Genomic DNA, 16,793 nt, shown 5'->3' with positions numbered 1-16,793 from the left:
AGACAATGATAAAGTACTTGGCTGTCAGCTGTCAAACTCTAATTGTAAATTTATTAAACTAAATGGTGACCTTAGTGTCTTCACCCTGCTGATATGTATGTACGTATATACGACCTCATACATACCTACATACCATGTTTTTATTTGGCAGGCACTTCCTAACGGATGATTTCGTTGCATTATGGCGAACTTATTTTGGTATTTTCTTTCCTTTTGTTACTAAATCGCACGACCGAAATAAGCCTCCGAAAGATTTTTGGTCAGATAAAAGCTTGCCAATACCTTTATATTACACAAACACACACACGCACACATCAATTTACAAGTGGGTGCAGAATATTTCATGTTGCAATTGATTTATAAGCTGGCGGATTTGCACAAGCAAGGGCTGCCAAATCAAGCGTTAATATATAAATGTATTTTCGTGATAGTGCTCATCCATATTGTGGGCTCCAAAACTGCGCTTCGGTTTGGGTTTGATTATGTGCTGCTAGTTTACTCCACTCATCTTTGGCGTAGCTAAATCGAGCTGTCAGTGTGCCTAAGCGGAGCTGTTTTTATGACAGTGATCTCCGGTTATACTTTTTTTGTGACATGCAATTTTTTTTCCTGAAGAGCAACACAGCAGCTGGCCTTTGTGGATGTGTGTAAATATTTGTGTTTGTTTGTAAGTGAATTTTTGCTTCGATGTGTGTTAGTATTGCTAAGTAATGAAATTTTCATTTCAATTTGAATTTGATTTCTGTGACATGAGCTGACATTAGGCACGCAACATCCAATATATGACAAGCAGACACAACGGAGACCGAAATGTCCCAAATTATTAGTTGATGCTCGGCTGAAGCCGCCTGAAACCGCAGAAAAATTGAAAAGTAGAAAAAAGCGACTGTTGAAAAAATTTCACATTACAGTTATATAACGCAGCTACATATAAGTGGCGCTGCAACACACCTTCAAACAAATGTAGTATAAAAATGTACACATGTGGTTGTATTGTGGGCTTGTGAGCCTTTGAGCCCACCGTTGCCGGCCCGGCTGACAAACCAAGTTCGACATAATGCCCACTAAACTGCGCTTAATGTCCGGAGAGAAGCTAAATGGCCAGCAAGCAAAATGCCAAACTTTTATATGCGCGGCCTAATAGGCAGACAGCAAAACGGCTGGTCCACTCTTCGTTCAGTAGTTTTCGTGTATGCTCTTTTTCGTTTGTTGTCGTGTGTTGACTTCGACAAATTGAAAAACGAAGGCAAATGTAACATTTTCATTGGGGAAATATTTGAAATTTTTGTGCCTCGTGGAAAGCGTAAAAATAAGACTCATCACACCACAAAAAAAAAAAAAAAAAAAATAGTCGAAAATAACGGCGCATGGCAGTTGGGTGTGAAGGTAAAGGTAATACATTACCAAATGGGTGCATACATGTGACTATGTGTCGTCGTGTGTGTGCTCTAATCCGCTTTTACGCCGCGTTCAGTAGACTGCACGAGACTGCCATCCATGTTGACGCTGATGTCCATATTGATTTAAATCCCCATATGTCCAACTGTGACGGGTAAAAAGTTTTTTTACCTCTGACCGCAGCCTGGTGCGGATTCCCGATGGAATTTTTTGTCAAATGCTCAACTACATGTGTACACACTTATTACATATATAGCGACGTCGAAGCACATAGGCACGACTTTGTTTGATGGTATTAAGTGCAAACTTTTTTCCAAAGCTTAGCTTTTTAACTGATAACTGTTCGGTTGCAGTCCTTGCTGTTATAAATTCATTAGAGTAATACGGATTTGTCAATCTCTAATTTCTCTATTTTTCGAATGAATGTAAATAAAAAGCATAATAAGAAGTGCATTGGGTATAAAACCCGCTTGAAGTGAATTAAAGCTAACATTTAAGGCTTAATGATAATAAAATTAAAAGATCATACCACAGATCACTTTTCAACGCTCAGCAAAAAAGATTCGATAACGTAAAAGTCAAGTATTTTATGTGGTTTCTGCTTTTTGGTCTTTCTCTGCATCTGCTTATCCCGGCGGGTATTGCGTCGAATACTTACAGAGCTGGAAAGTTTTCATCCAATCGGACATCACCTTGCCAGCGAGCTCGAGTATGGAGGATGGAGTCATGTGCTCACGCAAGTGAGGAAAGTTCTCTGATCGCCTCCCCAGGGTTGTGCGCTGGGTTTAGGATCCGCCACGTAAGAAACGCCCCAAATAAAAACGAAAAAAAACCTCGGAAGAGTAACCTTACTTGTCTGCGTTTTATCGTACTTAATTAAGCGTCTTGATATGTAACGGCAAATAAGAAATACTGGACAGTTTTCGAACATTATTTGCCACAAATGCTCCAAATTGCAACAACAAGCAAAAAAGAGCACAAACGACAGTCGAGTGTAAGTAATCGGAAAGGAGCACGATTTTCATTCATCCGAAGACTGTCTACTCGGCACCGTGCCTCGAAATTACTTCAAGAATGCTATCTGTTGCAATAACAACAAGAAAAACAACATATTCTCTAAACCACGGCTAATTTTGTGTTATTTTAGAACTCGTTTAAATTACCTTGAAATAGTTAAAAATGCAAAATTATAATAGTGAGTTTCCAACAGTCTCCGATTTTACAATTTTCTACACGCAGTCCAGTCCCACCATTATTTTAATGCAAAATGAGTTTTTCGATCGCAATTGGTTGTAAAGGTGATCTGTTTTCAGATAATTTATACAAAGCTCGAGATTATGGTATTGATTGACAAACGCGAATATGTGCTATATAAGTATATATGTATTTGCACCTCTATAATTTTCAAGAAATGTAGAAAACTCAAATTTTACATTCGGACGAAGTAAGCAATCGACCAAAAGAGGCCAGCTTTGGCCAATACGGGAGGAATTGTGTTCCATCAGAACAACTCCAGGCCACACACATCAATATTTACTTAGCTGAAGCTCGGGAAACTTGGCAGCGAGGCTCTTATTCATCAGAGCTATAGTCCAAACCTGACACCAAATGATTATTAACCATAACTGTTTATAGCGAATAATTTCGCTGATGAAAAATTCGTCTCAAGAGAAGCTAGTGAAAATTTAGTGCCGCCGTTTCTTGCCAGTAAGTATAAGGGTCCCAATGGGAGTCATTAATCGTTGATTGATTTGCTTTAAAGTCTTTTTCAATGCCAGCTTAATATTAATACCTTCTCTGTAAGCATAACAGACAACTTTTGAAGACTATGTTTTCTCTCTTTAACGGCTTTGCTATCTCAATATTGTGAGGCACATCATTTCTCTTACGCTTTAGAATATTTTTATTTTTTCATACGAAATAGCCAAGAATTTTCACATTTTAAAACTGACATACTAGTCTATTGAAATGCATCTGTTTACATAGTTCTTTAAGGAATTACACTTATGATAAAGTAATTAGGTTGTTAGCTGACCAAGCCTAAAATTCTGATTTGCAAAATTTTGCCAAAAATCTAAAAAATCGCAAACAAAGTTCCTGCAATAATTGTTAAAAATCTATCACCTTATGAAAGCTTTTGATGCTATCATAAAATTTCTCTTATTCACCTACGGTATACAGAGATAACTGAATATCCCTTTTGAAAAAAGCGCTTGCTTAGAGTTAGGTCTATCCAACGTCAACTTAATTCGGTGCAGCAAATACAAATTTTTGTCGCTCTTGTAACTCAACCGCACTGCAATCATAATCCCATTCTAATCTTTTAATCCAGTCGAATGATTTTTTGCCTGACAAACATTTGTATGTATTGAAACCTAAAATACAAAATAACGTAACATCACTTTTCATAAGTATACAGGCAAAGGAAAACGATACAATAGAAACCACTCATATTGATACAAAATTAGAGTTTTGGTTATAAAATGGTTAGTTACCGGTTATCATACGCTCATATTGAAATAAAATTAGAAGGTTATATATTGTTTATTATATTATATCTGACAACGATTTTCAAAAAAAATTTTGTTTTTTTGTTTTTTGATGATCTGTTGTTCTGCATTTTAGGTGACGATATGTAGGTATGTAAGTACAAATGTAGCAAGTTTCAATGGGTTTAGTCAGTAATAAACAGCAAGAGCAGCAGTCAGAGGCCAGCTGAATGAAAGTCACATTTTTCCATGGCAAGCACAGAAGCATACCTATATATATATATATTTAGATGAGTTGATGTGTATAAAATACGTACATATATATATCTATGGTAAAGATGGCAATAAAAAATATTTTAAGTCTGTCCATATCAAATATTAAACTTCTAACTACTAACTTATATACACACGACCATATCATTCAAATTTATTATTGACAATATTTAATAGCAATTTTGTTTAAGAGTGCTATGAATTTACTTTACTAACTGTATTACTAAATAGGATTTATTACTTATCATTTCTGGGTTTAGTTATTTATTCATAGCTAACATAAGCTTTTGGGTTGCAGTAGCTTTTTACAGCGTATATGTGTCTAAAGGGTGCTGGTGTGAACTTTATGCAATTTTGACCCATTTCAGAATATGCTGCTTTAGACTTAACAAGAATTTTTATGCACCAAATTTTACTCAAATTGTTCGTGGGACCTATTATCATATATGGTGCTAGAGAAATTTTTTATTGAAAATTGAACTAATGGTTTGAAAGCCTCAGTATTTCGATCAGAAAATTGCCTTAAGTCAACCTTATATATGCCAAGTATATTTATCAAAACTAATGAGCCTAAAAATAAAAATTATAATTAACCTTTTTTTCGTGCACCAACAAAAGTAAAATTTCACTTTCCAACAAATAGAAATAGCCTTCTCTGAAGACGCTGTTATCATTTCAGTTAGTGACACTGCCTCCATTCTCTTGTGAATTTATTGCTTTTCAGTGCCAAACACCTTCCGTCCGCTCAGTGAGTGAAGAAATATCAGTGTCAGGCGCTGGGGATTCATTTGCATAAAGTGCTGAGATCGCAACGCATTCACTGCACCAGGATTTCTTAATAGGCTGAAAATTATCTTTCCCTCAAAATGTCAACTGCTCATTGTTATACAATTTGTAGCATCATTTGTATGAATCTTGATGAATTGCCTGAGTGAGGAAAACTATGGAATTGTGGTAGTTGAATTATGGCCATCGTGTTTATCGCTATGAAGACTGAATTAAGGTGAGCGAATGTTGTTAGCTGCCTGGGATTTAGATGTACACTGGCTTGTGGTTGCATTATTGCAATTAAAAGAGATTTGGAGACAGTGCAGTGTGATGGAAATAACTTATGTACTCACTTTAAGGAATGATATATTTGGGTTAAATAAGTTTTCCAATTTATGTATGTGGTTTGAGAAAGCCAATTTTGGTTAAAGAAATATTTTGCGCGTAATTTATTTCCAAAACAGGCTGATCTAAACTCTAGAGCGTGCAAAAATTTCATAAATATTTTTAGTGGAATTGACGCCAAGCTTCTTGGGTTAAATATTTTGGAAACTAGTTTCAAAGCTTTACGTACATATATAGTTCAGTGAACGAATTAATTGAAATATATTGGGATGATTGCGGCTTCTTTATTGGACTCTCCATCATCATGTTACATCTGAATGCTTCGTACTAGTATAATATCATCGTAAAAACTATAATGGCGGTTTAAGCCGAATTGTTAACAGAAAAATAAAAGTGTGAACGTCTAAACTTAGATCAAGTTATATATATGGAATCTCAAATCAAATCGGATAATGTTGAAGAATTTAGTTCACTGGGGACTTTCTGGAAAAAAAAATATCTTTCGCTCTCCAGCTGCACTGCATGTCTGCTTAATTCTATTTTATATAATATTATATTTAGAAACAACGATCAATTCCAAAAAGGATTTCTTAATAAGGTTAAATCTCGTATATGAACGTAAGGTCTGAAGAAAGTGTTTGGAGATTGTAGCTTTGCTTTGAGTAAGTGTGCAGCCCCTTAGACTCATTTAGCCCTCGACGAGCCATCTTGATATAATATTTGTAAAACAATTTTTTTTTTTGTGTTCAAGCATTGTCGAACGGGTGTTTGAGCTCGTTGGTCAGTATGGCCGCCAGTATGTCGGTGTAAGCCTTTTAAATGGCCTCTACGCTTGCATAACGCTTTCCTTTCATGGGCAAATGCATATTTCCGTAAATAAAGAAGTTGCACGGTTGCCATATCAGCTGAAAACGGGGAGCGGTTAATGGGTTAAATGTGAGTTTGGTCGAATAAACCTCTTTAGTGATGTTCTTCGAATGTTGTATTCTGGGAAATTTTTGATCGTCATACAACTTGTGTAGAACAAACCGTGTACATACCTTTCGTAAGGTCAAATGTTCGGTCAAAATGCGATAAATCGAAGTTCTAGAGATGTGCAAATCCATTTTCATGAATTTTAATGATGAATTAGGTTGATTTTTGATGAATTTCCGATGGAATTTCCGGTGGTCACGGATTTTGATTGGCCCACATGTTGATCGTCGTTTATGTCCTCACRACCACTTTGAAAACGTTGAAACCACTCGTGCACTCTGCTACGGGATAAGCAATCAACGCCATAAACCTGTTTCATCAATTGAAACGTTCCGGTAAAAGTTTTACCCATTTTAAAACTAAATTTAATATCGACTCTTTGTTCGAAGCTCATTTTCGCACCGATCACGCACACATACTTACACTTAAAACGCAATAACTTCACTTCCAATCGATAAAATGTCATAAGATTCATGTAATTCTCACTGGACAATCGATAAAGATAGCAGGTTCTAACGCACCGGTCGACATATAAATGACGCCACCATGGAGAGCTTGATTCAAAGATCCTGTTTACTTTGGAACGCACTTGTATAACGACATATATTCTTAAAAAAGTTGTCCAAATCGAAGCAACATTGTTCAAGCCCCTATGTGCGGAATAAGTGGACGCCAGTGCCGGTATTTAACTTTTTACCAAAATTATCTGTCAATGCGTGAGATATATATCAGAAACTCGGTTAAATATTTGCCTTAAGGTCGATATACTTATTATCAGCATTTTCGAACATCTGCGTGACTACGTGAAATATTGGGTTACACTCGAACTTATGTCTTCCTTACTTGTTAACGCATGACCTCATTATAGTAGCTACAGATCTGTGTTTACTTTTGGACCTACCGCCTCAGACTCGTCAGACTTGGCCCACTCGGTTGTTTTTCCTTTCCGAAAATATTCCAATGACCAGGAAGCCAAATAATGCACCAGTTTAAAGCTTTCCTGCATTGATCACGTCGGGAATTTTTGTTTTTTTTTTGGTCATTACAAAGCTTAGTAATAATGCCGCCTTACTTTCTGTGTATAGCTCTCTGTGTTCTCCCGCAGTTATTCAAATAAACGCAAGAGGCATTTTCTATATCCAGCACTTCAATTTCGGCGATACTAGCTGAGTTTGGTAGTTGGATGGAAAGAAATATATCAACATTCTCGGAGTTAACCACGTAGCTGTTGGCCCAAGTAAGCCACGGGAGTTTAATCCGGAAGCTGTGGAGTACTTTTCATTAACATTCGGATCACTCATATATTTTTTATTGCAAAATTAACTCTACAAATTATCAATTCTTTAATGAAATTAAAAATTTAATATGTAATAACTTAACCAAGTCAAGAGAGTTAGCAACTTATAAAGCTTAACCTTTTTCTCAGTTTATCGCATTAAATTAAAGGTAAGAAAATCACAATATGACGTGCAATTCCTTAGTTGCCAACATCACATCTACCCTCCACCGGAGTAAACATGCGTTCACTGAGCATATTGACACTGTTTGCGTAATAAAATTAGGGACTCGGACGACGATAACTTTAACAGCCTCAATGCGCCACATTTTCGCCGCTTAAGCCCTTTGACAATTTCTATTTTTTTTTTTTGGTGCGCCAGTTTATGCCAAAAGCAATAAAATTAATGCGGAAACTTTTTCTTGCCAACGTCTTACATTTTTCATCTCTTTTATTCGGCGCTTCTACTTAGCCCGGACACGAGGACACCAAGCAATCCAGGCGATCCAGGCGATGTGGTGTGTGTTTTTTAAGGGATTTCCTTCTACTTTTACGCCACCAAGTGTTGATGCTGTGTACATTTCGCCGTAGAATTTGTAATGAGGATTAGAAGTTTGACCTCATCTCCGTGGCAAGTGGGTGGGGTAAGTCGGTTAGGCCGTCCACTAACCAAAACACTGAGTTCCACTGATGTTCTACAACGTAAAATTATTGTTGCGTGAAATTAGCAAAAAAGAGGTGTTTATTAGGTTTCTCTTAAGGTGTAGTTACGCAGTTGACAGAATATTAAAGTATACAACCCTTTTTTGATAATGCAATTTGGCAAATAATATGTATGGGTTTAAGTCCGTAAGTTAATTTATTAATGAAGTGTTACATTTCTCGCAATCAACCAATTTTCGGGTAAGAATTGGGTACATGTACTATTTACTATATATTTATATAATAGATAAAAGAGAAATTACTGTGATTAATCAAGTAAGGAACAATGAGAAGCTCTAAGTAACTTTTTTACACGAGATCTTACAGTCTTCACTCAAGTTTAGAAACACAAAGAGAAACCAAATTTTAGTAAATAAAAGGTATAGAAAAAGTTGAACTGAAAATTGTAAAAAAAAATCGGCCGAAAAAAAAGTTAGAGTAACTCATAATCCCTAGCCCTTAACGCTAATTTTGTTTTCCTGTAACGATAATATTACCTTCCCAACAACAATGCATCACTTGTGGAAAGCGGCGAAACGAACAAGCAATTAATATGTAGAAAAATGTCCGTTAACCGGTTAGAATTCATCTAGTAAGTTGAGGAAAAGCTTCACTTAGAGAGTTGCGAAACGAACAAACAACTAGCATAAAAAAAAATTATTTATTAAACGTTTATTCACTAGGAGAGTTGTGAAATGAACTGACAAAAACTTCGAATAATTCATTTCGAAGATTTGAACCGGGTAGGATTCATCTACAAAGCAGTAAAAGAGCTTCTCTTAGCGAGTTGTGAAACGAACATCTACTGCCAAAAAGAAAATAGTCTGTTAAACGTAAAGGATTCACTTAGAGAGTTATGAAACGAACGCTCAAACAGTACAAAAAAAAAATAAATTCGGAAATTTTAACGGAACATTTCTTTGCAATGAAATTTTCAGACTTACGTTTTGCTGTTTCGACTAATACTTTACTGAGAACAAATCTTTGCCTACATAAAGTGAGAAATTCACCCAAGTGAGGAAAGTTCTCTGATCGTCATTTACTTAGGAGTGGCCAGAAATGATTATTTGTTTTTAATTTTTATTTTAGCTTGAGACCCGCCATGTAAAAAAAAAACGCTCTCCAACAAAAAGGAACAAACAGCCTCGGTGAGTTAGGAGTAATCGATGGTAATTTTGTGTAAAGCACTTACTAGTCTTTACTCTGCAAGGCCCTCAACTTACCCAGCGCTCGGCAATTATAACACACACTATCACTACAACACAATTTACCATAATCCACTAAAATAAAATAAATAAAGCAACTAATGAAAGAGTTATTATAAAAAGCCAAGGTATTTTCGCCAACCTAACGAATTTTTTACCAACTGCCAAGAAGGCTTGAAGCGACTTCTTCATTTGACTTTCATTTCATCAGCTTATTCCAGTAGTTTGTCGTCTGCCATTCAGACTATTCGTCTTGAGTTGTAAAACGGTGTATGCTGTGTTGGCGCCATTCTTCATCTCACTTGGCTTCATTCCAAGAAGTTGGCTCGCTTAACGGTGCTACCGTTGACAGTGTCGAATGCCTTCCGGGTCGACAGAATTCACACTTTGTCAATGAATTCTGCCCTACTCTGTACTCTGTGCTCTGTGCTGCTTGTTTCGACGTAGTAAGTAAAATAGAAAAGTGAAAAATGAAATAATAAACAGTGCGCAACAACGCTCATCCCCTTGTCCCTGGAGAGGGGTGGGGGGCGGTATGTTTGTTGCGCAAAGTTGAATGCTGCAACTTATTCTTATTTTAATTTCATGCTTTGCCACTTTGGCGTTTTTCATTTTGTAATATTATTGTGTAATGACATTTCACGCCAAACTTTTTGACATCTTTCTCTCAAGCACATAGTTCAAGATGTTCAAGTCAATCTTTGCGCCCTTTTATTTGAATTTGCGCTTCAGCTAATTTTAATAGAAATAATTCGTCTTCTGTTGTATGCTATATAAGGGTGTACATGTATATATTTAGCTTAAATTTCGACATTCATTTGACTTTTTCAACATCACTGCATATAGTGATTTAACAATGAATGAGCAAAACCAAAGAAAATAATATTTCAAACGAAATCGTGTTAGAGAACAACAAAGGCTTTAAAGCTTTTACGGTGTTCTTTCGACTGTATGTCCACTTAGTGTAAGTGAGGATATTTTTGTTATATGCTTCTTCTTCTAACCCGTTTTTATACCTTTGCAGTGATGGTGCCAAAGCCTTGGAGACTATTTTTCCTTCTCTCCGTTTCATTTTGGCGTAAATCCCTCCAATTCATGGGAGTAAAATTGCGCGCGATTGTAACGAATTTATATAGCGCAATAAAGTTTCGCAATAAATAAGCACTTAGCCTCACCAATCTTAAAGAAATTTACTATATTGAAGGAAACGCTTCTATGATAATTCAGGTGAATCAGAGTGATAGTTTCATTTTGGCGGCGTGTGCCATAAAATGTACCCGTGGGTTTATGAAAAATTCAAATAGAGCAAAATCTGTCACTGATTCACGTGAGAACTCGCCTTAGCCGTGTTTGATCCATTTAAGTACAATGTGATGGTTTTTCTAAATTGGAGCAATGGACTTCGCCCTGCGAATCCGCTTGCTTTTGGTATACGCAGGTGTGATGTATGCATACCAACTGACTTAATTATTGGATCGAGAAGAATATCCAACATGATAACGCACAAGCTCCGCTAATATCGACTTATACTACGAAGTACTGCACTTCCACCGTATATTTTCTAGTTTCTTTGTATACACTGAAGAGGGTGTCACGAAGTTTGTAAGTTATAATGCGTTTCATGACACTCTGGTAGTCGAAAAGCATATTTCACACACTTCAACGCGACGCCTTTTTTCCAAAAAATGCAATGTTGTCAGTACCAGTCGATATTTGACGCGCTTGAAACCCAAAAAATCCTTGAAAATGGCATTGGGTGAGCCTTTCGATATGCCAACTTCATCAGCAAGGTCTCTAATTGTTAATCGACGGTTTTTCAACACCAAATCTTTGATTTGTTGAACGTGAGCTTCGTGGATTGAGATTGATGGTCACCCTGGACGCTCTTCGTCTTCGACACATTCACGGCCGGCTTGGAACTCACTGTACCACTTGTAAACTTTTTTTTTAGACATAGCCTCATCACCAAAGGCTTTCTGCACCATCCTCAACGTATCTGCAGCAGAAAATTGATTCTGTAAACAAAATTTAATGCAAATTCTTTGCTCAACAAATTTCGACATCGCAAAAAACGAAAACTCACTTTTAGCAGCTCACAAAACGACACGCATCTCAAACACTAATGAATATTTTGACATGAAATTTGACATAAATGTGACTGACAGTACTACCAACCTAAAAAAAATAGTTCTCCAAATCCTTCGACGCGTGCAGTTTAAATTCAAATGGCACCTTATTTTTTAGGCAATTAATCAGTAGGATGAGCTGAGTCTATTTAACCATGTCTGTCTATATATACGCGAGCTTGTCCCTCAGTTTTCGAGATATCGATCTGAAATTTTGCTAGTGTCCTTTTAAAGTTAATGATAGATATATAAATTGTGACAAAGAACACACGAAAATTGCAATTAAACTCCCTAGATAAATGATATTTCAAAAATGTGGGTCTGTCCTAAATTGATGGCATGATATGTCAACCAGTTTGTTTACAGCAGCTGCTTAAGTCGGTAAACCAGTAGTGCGTTACGATTTTTATAATGGCTAAAAATATCGAACAAAAAATTTGTCTCACATTTTGTATTTGTAACCAAATTTTACCTACGTCTGGTACAAAGTATTCAAAGATGACCGACAGATGTTTGTGGACATACCTCGTTCTGGACAACCCTCGACCTCTTCAAATAATGAAAATATTAAACAAGTGAAGGTTATGATGTCTGAAAATTGTCAAGCAAGTATTAGAGATGTCGTAAGAGAACTTTTCATCTCTCGCGAGCCCATTCGAATGATTTTGGTGGATATTTTGGATATGAAACGTTTTCTTGCTCGACACGTGCTGATAAAGCTGAAAAGAGTACGAATAGGTTCGGTCTCACATCGAACGGCATAAGTCTCCTTGATTTAAATCTTGGAGAAACTTTCAACAAATCTGGAACATTTTACAAAGGAATTAAATGAAGTGGAGTTGGTGACACCAAATTCAATATTATTGTCTCAATCTGCATCAACTTCTCAGAAAAAAATATATAAACAATAATTAATGATAGCACGTGTACTGTATATGTAAACATATATTGTATATAATTGCAGACAATCACTCATTACTGGTGAAAAGTAATTACTTTGACAAATGCATAGATTTTTTCATTAATTAAGTTGAATTTTTTATGCAACATAGTCAGACGCTCGCGCTATATGCCATGCAACCATTCGTAGCATCTACAACATTTGCTGCGCTCGTGGCGTCAATGAAACGGTACTTTGTATATAAATTGTATTAAAGGTGTAAATTTGCATTTATTGATAATTGCAGCCATTTCGATTGAGGTCAAAATAATACCGTTAAACCTTCGACCGCTTGCAACAAGGAACTGTTTAAATTTCATTATGTTAAATGACAATGCAAGCAACAACACACGCAACCATACACAAGCTAGCCAAGTTGCCAGCGCTGCAACTCCAGTCCAAATGGCCGCATGACTTTTATTGCCTGCTACCATGTGATATGTCTGTCCGTCTGTCTGACGGCCTATCATGGCCGTTGTGTTGGTTCATCATTCTGTCAGCAGTCAATTAAGTGAATGTCACAGAGAGTTGCCGCAGAGGCTTTGTTGACGTATCGGCCTATATGGATCCTGCATGGCCACAGCAATCGCCTGTTACCGTACAATCGTATATGAATATTAATACATACACATACTTACATATATACACACAACCACATACAGGCATGCAAATGAATGCATTTTAAACAGCACTGTAACGGGACTGCAAGCATAATGCACGGCGCATAAGTACTATGTGTGTGCGTGTGTTTGTGTGCAAATAAGTGAAGGCATAAGCAAATAAACTGCGTATTGTCACCAAATGCTCAGCGCTCACTTAACAATTCATCAGTTAATAAGAGCTGGAGCCACAAAAAATTGTTTGCACAGACTATATTGCTATATATATGATGTTACATATATGCATACATTTACATTAGGGTGTGCGTTATTGGTAAAATTTATTGTTCTCATGCTCGAATTTAAATGCAGCCTAAAAAAAGACTACTTTCAAATAAAATCGTAGCTAAATGCATTTTATAAATGAGTTTTTGATCTTTTGCAATAAAAATCTTTAAAAAAAAATTTAAAAAATTGATATTTGAATACAACATTTTTTAATCAACAGAAAAGATTTTAGTGATTTTTTCATAAAAACAGACATTTAAAACTTATACGCAGTTAAATATAAGCATCAAATATGCTGTAGTCATTGAGTACACCATGTCGTATGAGCAACTTAGAATTTGCGTATAAATCATTTGTATGAGTTGTTGGTGTTTTTGATGCACAAAAGAGAAATAATCAAATTAGAAAATAACGGGCCCCTAATAAACATATACGTATTTATATATATATATACATTTACCATATATGATTATATGTTGCCTATAAATATTTTTTATATATGTATTTAAATGCACACAATAAGCGCATACGAGTATGAGCTCCCATTTATTTACATGCATGTGCGTTTATGTGCTTCTGATTATGTAAATGCAACAGCGTTGTGCCGTAGGGTGTACACAGTTTTTCTGACAGCTTATAATTGGCAGACTATAATTAAATTGAATTAACCCGCTCGCTGCACATAGGCATGATGGTGATGCCTAATGAGTTGGAAAAATAAGCAATGTGTGTGAGGTGGTGGAGTGGAGGGCATTGTTTATTTTTAGCATGAAAATGCTGAAAGTGAGAAATGTTCTTATACTAATATTCAATAAAGCAAAAACTGTTAGGTAGCAGATTTTCAATATTAGAAAGAAATTGTGCTACGATCGCCTCATTCACAGAGGAGTTAATTATTTATTAGCTTATCACAAGAATCTATCCCCAATGTGATTCAGAGTAAAATTTTTCAACATAACACTGATTTTTGCCCACGCCCCAACGGCAGAGATGGTCAATATAACTAAAGATACCTTTTATGAGCCGTGCTTGGCGACCTTAACGCAAGGGTCGGCAAAGAAAGGCATTTTTTGGTACAACAGGTGGAAAATTCAGCCTCCATGGCCAAACCTCTACGAATGTGATTCACTTCAAAAGGGCCTAAAAGATGGTTGTCTGTAGTACTAGATTTATTAGCAAGAAAAACCATTAAGCTACCTGGCTATCTGTGGATCGAAAAGTTCGTAATAAAATCGATCCTGTAGTGATAATTTGACGACACTTGAACAAATACAGGGAAGATACGACGTCGAGAAGCTGCAATCACAGCGATAGCCGGACGGTTTTCAATCCAGAGAGCAAGTGTGCAAGGCTCTCTAAGAGCACTCATCAGTAACACGATATAAGGGAACTGTGGGACGGCATTTCAAGCTCCTTAGGTACAACCTCAACTGAAACCATATGTTTTCGTATAGGTCAAAAAAAAAGCTGGTACGTTGAGGACTGTCGTATCGCAGCGTACGGCCTACCTCGCAACGTATCGATCGACCACAGCACGAGTGGGTGAGATAGATGCCGAGATTTTCAGGTGAAGCGAAATCAGCTTTTTTGCCAGAAATATTCAGACGAAAGCATTCGCGAAAATTGGAACCTAAGTATGCTCTGTCCAATCCACAAAAAGGGGGACTCAACAATCTACGTCAATTATCGTGGGATAAGCCTCCGTAATATCGCATAAGAGGCCTTATCGAGCGTAGTGTCATAAAAACTGAAGACCAACGGCAACAAACTTATTGGACTTTATCAGTGTATCTTTAGACCTGGCAAATGTAATATCGGCCAGATTTTCACCGTGCTCTATATTTTGTGAAAAGAAGATCGACACATACCACCTCTTCGTCAATTTTCGTGCCTTTTTCGACAGGACGAAAGAGCACTGTCTCTCTTTGGCTGTGTCTGAACTTGGTCTCCATGTGAAGCTAACATGGCTACGGAAACTGACGTTGAGCATATAACCAAAAGGCGTAGTGATCGAGAAGAACCTTTCCGAGCAGTTCGATACCAAACGAACTTTCAGAAAAGAAGACTCTATATTGTGTGACTTCTTCAATCTATAGCTGGCGAAAATAATACGAGCTACAGAGTTCGAGGACAAGACGAAATACGTCCTGTCTTCATACAAACAGTAATTGCATTCGCAACGTCACTGTTGACAATCATAACTTTGGAGTGGTCGTAATTTCTTCTATCGTGAAGTACAAGGTATTCAGTGAAGGACGTGAAGTTATGAAGTGGGAGTTATAATACCAGTTATCTATCTAGCTCTAGAGATAGCAGAGGAGGTTAGCATCTCTTGTAGATCGACTCACTACATATTGGTTAATGTTTCGGTTATGAAACACATCAATTTAAAACACCTTTCAAAAGACCTGAATCTTTTGCGTCGTCGAGTAGCGGTCGCAAACATTATAATGAAGTTATGCTTGTCATAAATGTCATCATTTTTGACGTCGAAGCAGTTCATTTCAGTGAGTCACTTTTTAAAAGTAATACAAGACCGCCTTAAAATCATTTAAAATTAAAGGCCACACTCGTCGATATCATTGTTTCCCTTAATGTAGTTTACAACAAGTTCATCGCAGAGCTTCAATCGATCAATCAGGAATACAACTTGGTCTGTTTGAGGCGTCAACGTGAAGCAGTTCGTCGTAAGCGACTGGATTAGTTGATAAAAAATTCGTGGAAATTGCACCGCGGTAATGCGTGGACATATTCTAGTATTATTATGACTGTCTTTTTTTTTTTTTTTTTTTTTTTTTTTTTTTTTGATGAATTGCTTATTTGCTTATTCAGCAAATTTGACTGCCGTGACTTTACTCTGTTTTCGAAATTGAAAAATTCGCTTCGGAGAACGCACCATAGAAGCCATTAATATAAGGTACTATAAAGGCTATCCATGCCCAGGCATATAAGAAGTGTATGAAAAATGGGATTGAATATTAGCCTGTTTATACTGAGCAGAAGGAGGTTATTTCGAAGCTGCTAATGAAGATTTGTATTACAAATTTTGAAAATGTCAGTCACTATGTATTTGTCATCAGATCACTGCCCTTTTACATCCGCGTACCGTTCAGCGTCCATTCGCGCGTTGGTTAGAGGCGAGTATTGCCGCTATTTAGAACCAGACCGAGACATCAGACACCTCTGCAGCGAGTAGTCAATTTTTAAACGTCTTCTTGTCATAAACAAATTTTCTCATTCCATATGCTTTGCTGAAGGACCCTCTAATTTTCAACGCAGGAAACGAATCGGCGAACAAGTTAGTTTGAAATAATATTAACATGTTTTAATTTCTAAATAAGAATTACCCAAGAACTTGTAAATCTAATATGTTTATATGTGCGAACTCTTTTCCAAAAATCCCGTCAAC

The sequence above is a fragment of the Bactrocera latifrons genome, unplaced genomic scaffold (genome assembly GCF_001853355.1).
Source record: "Bactrocera latifrons isolate USDA-ARS-PBARC rearing strain unplaced genomic scaffold, ASM185335v1 scaffold_92, whole genome shotgun sequence".
Classification (NCBI taxonomy): domain Eukaryota; kingdom Metazoa; phylum Arthropoda; class Insecta; order Diptera; family Tephritidae; genus Bactrocera; species Bactrocera latifrons.
The sequence above is the reverse complement of the archived record's forward strand: the minus strand, read 5'-3'. Positions refer to the sequence as shown.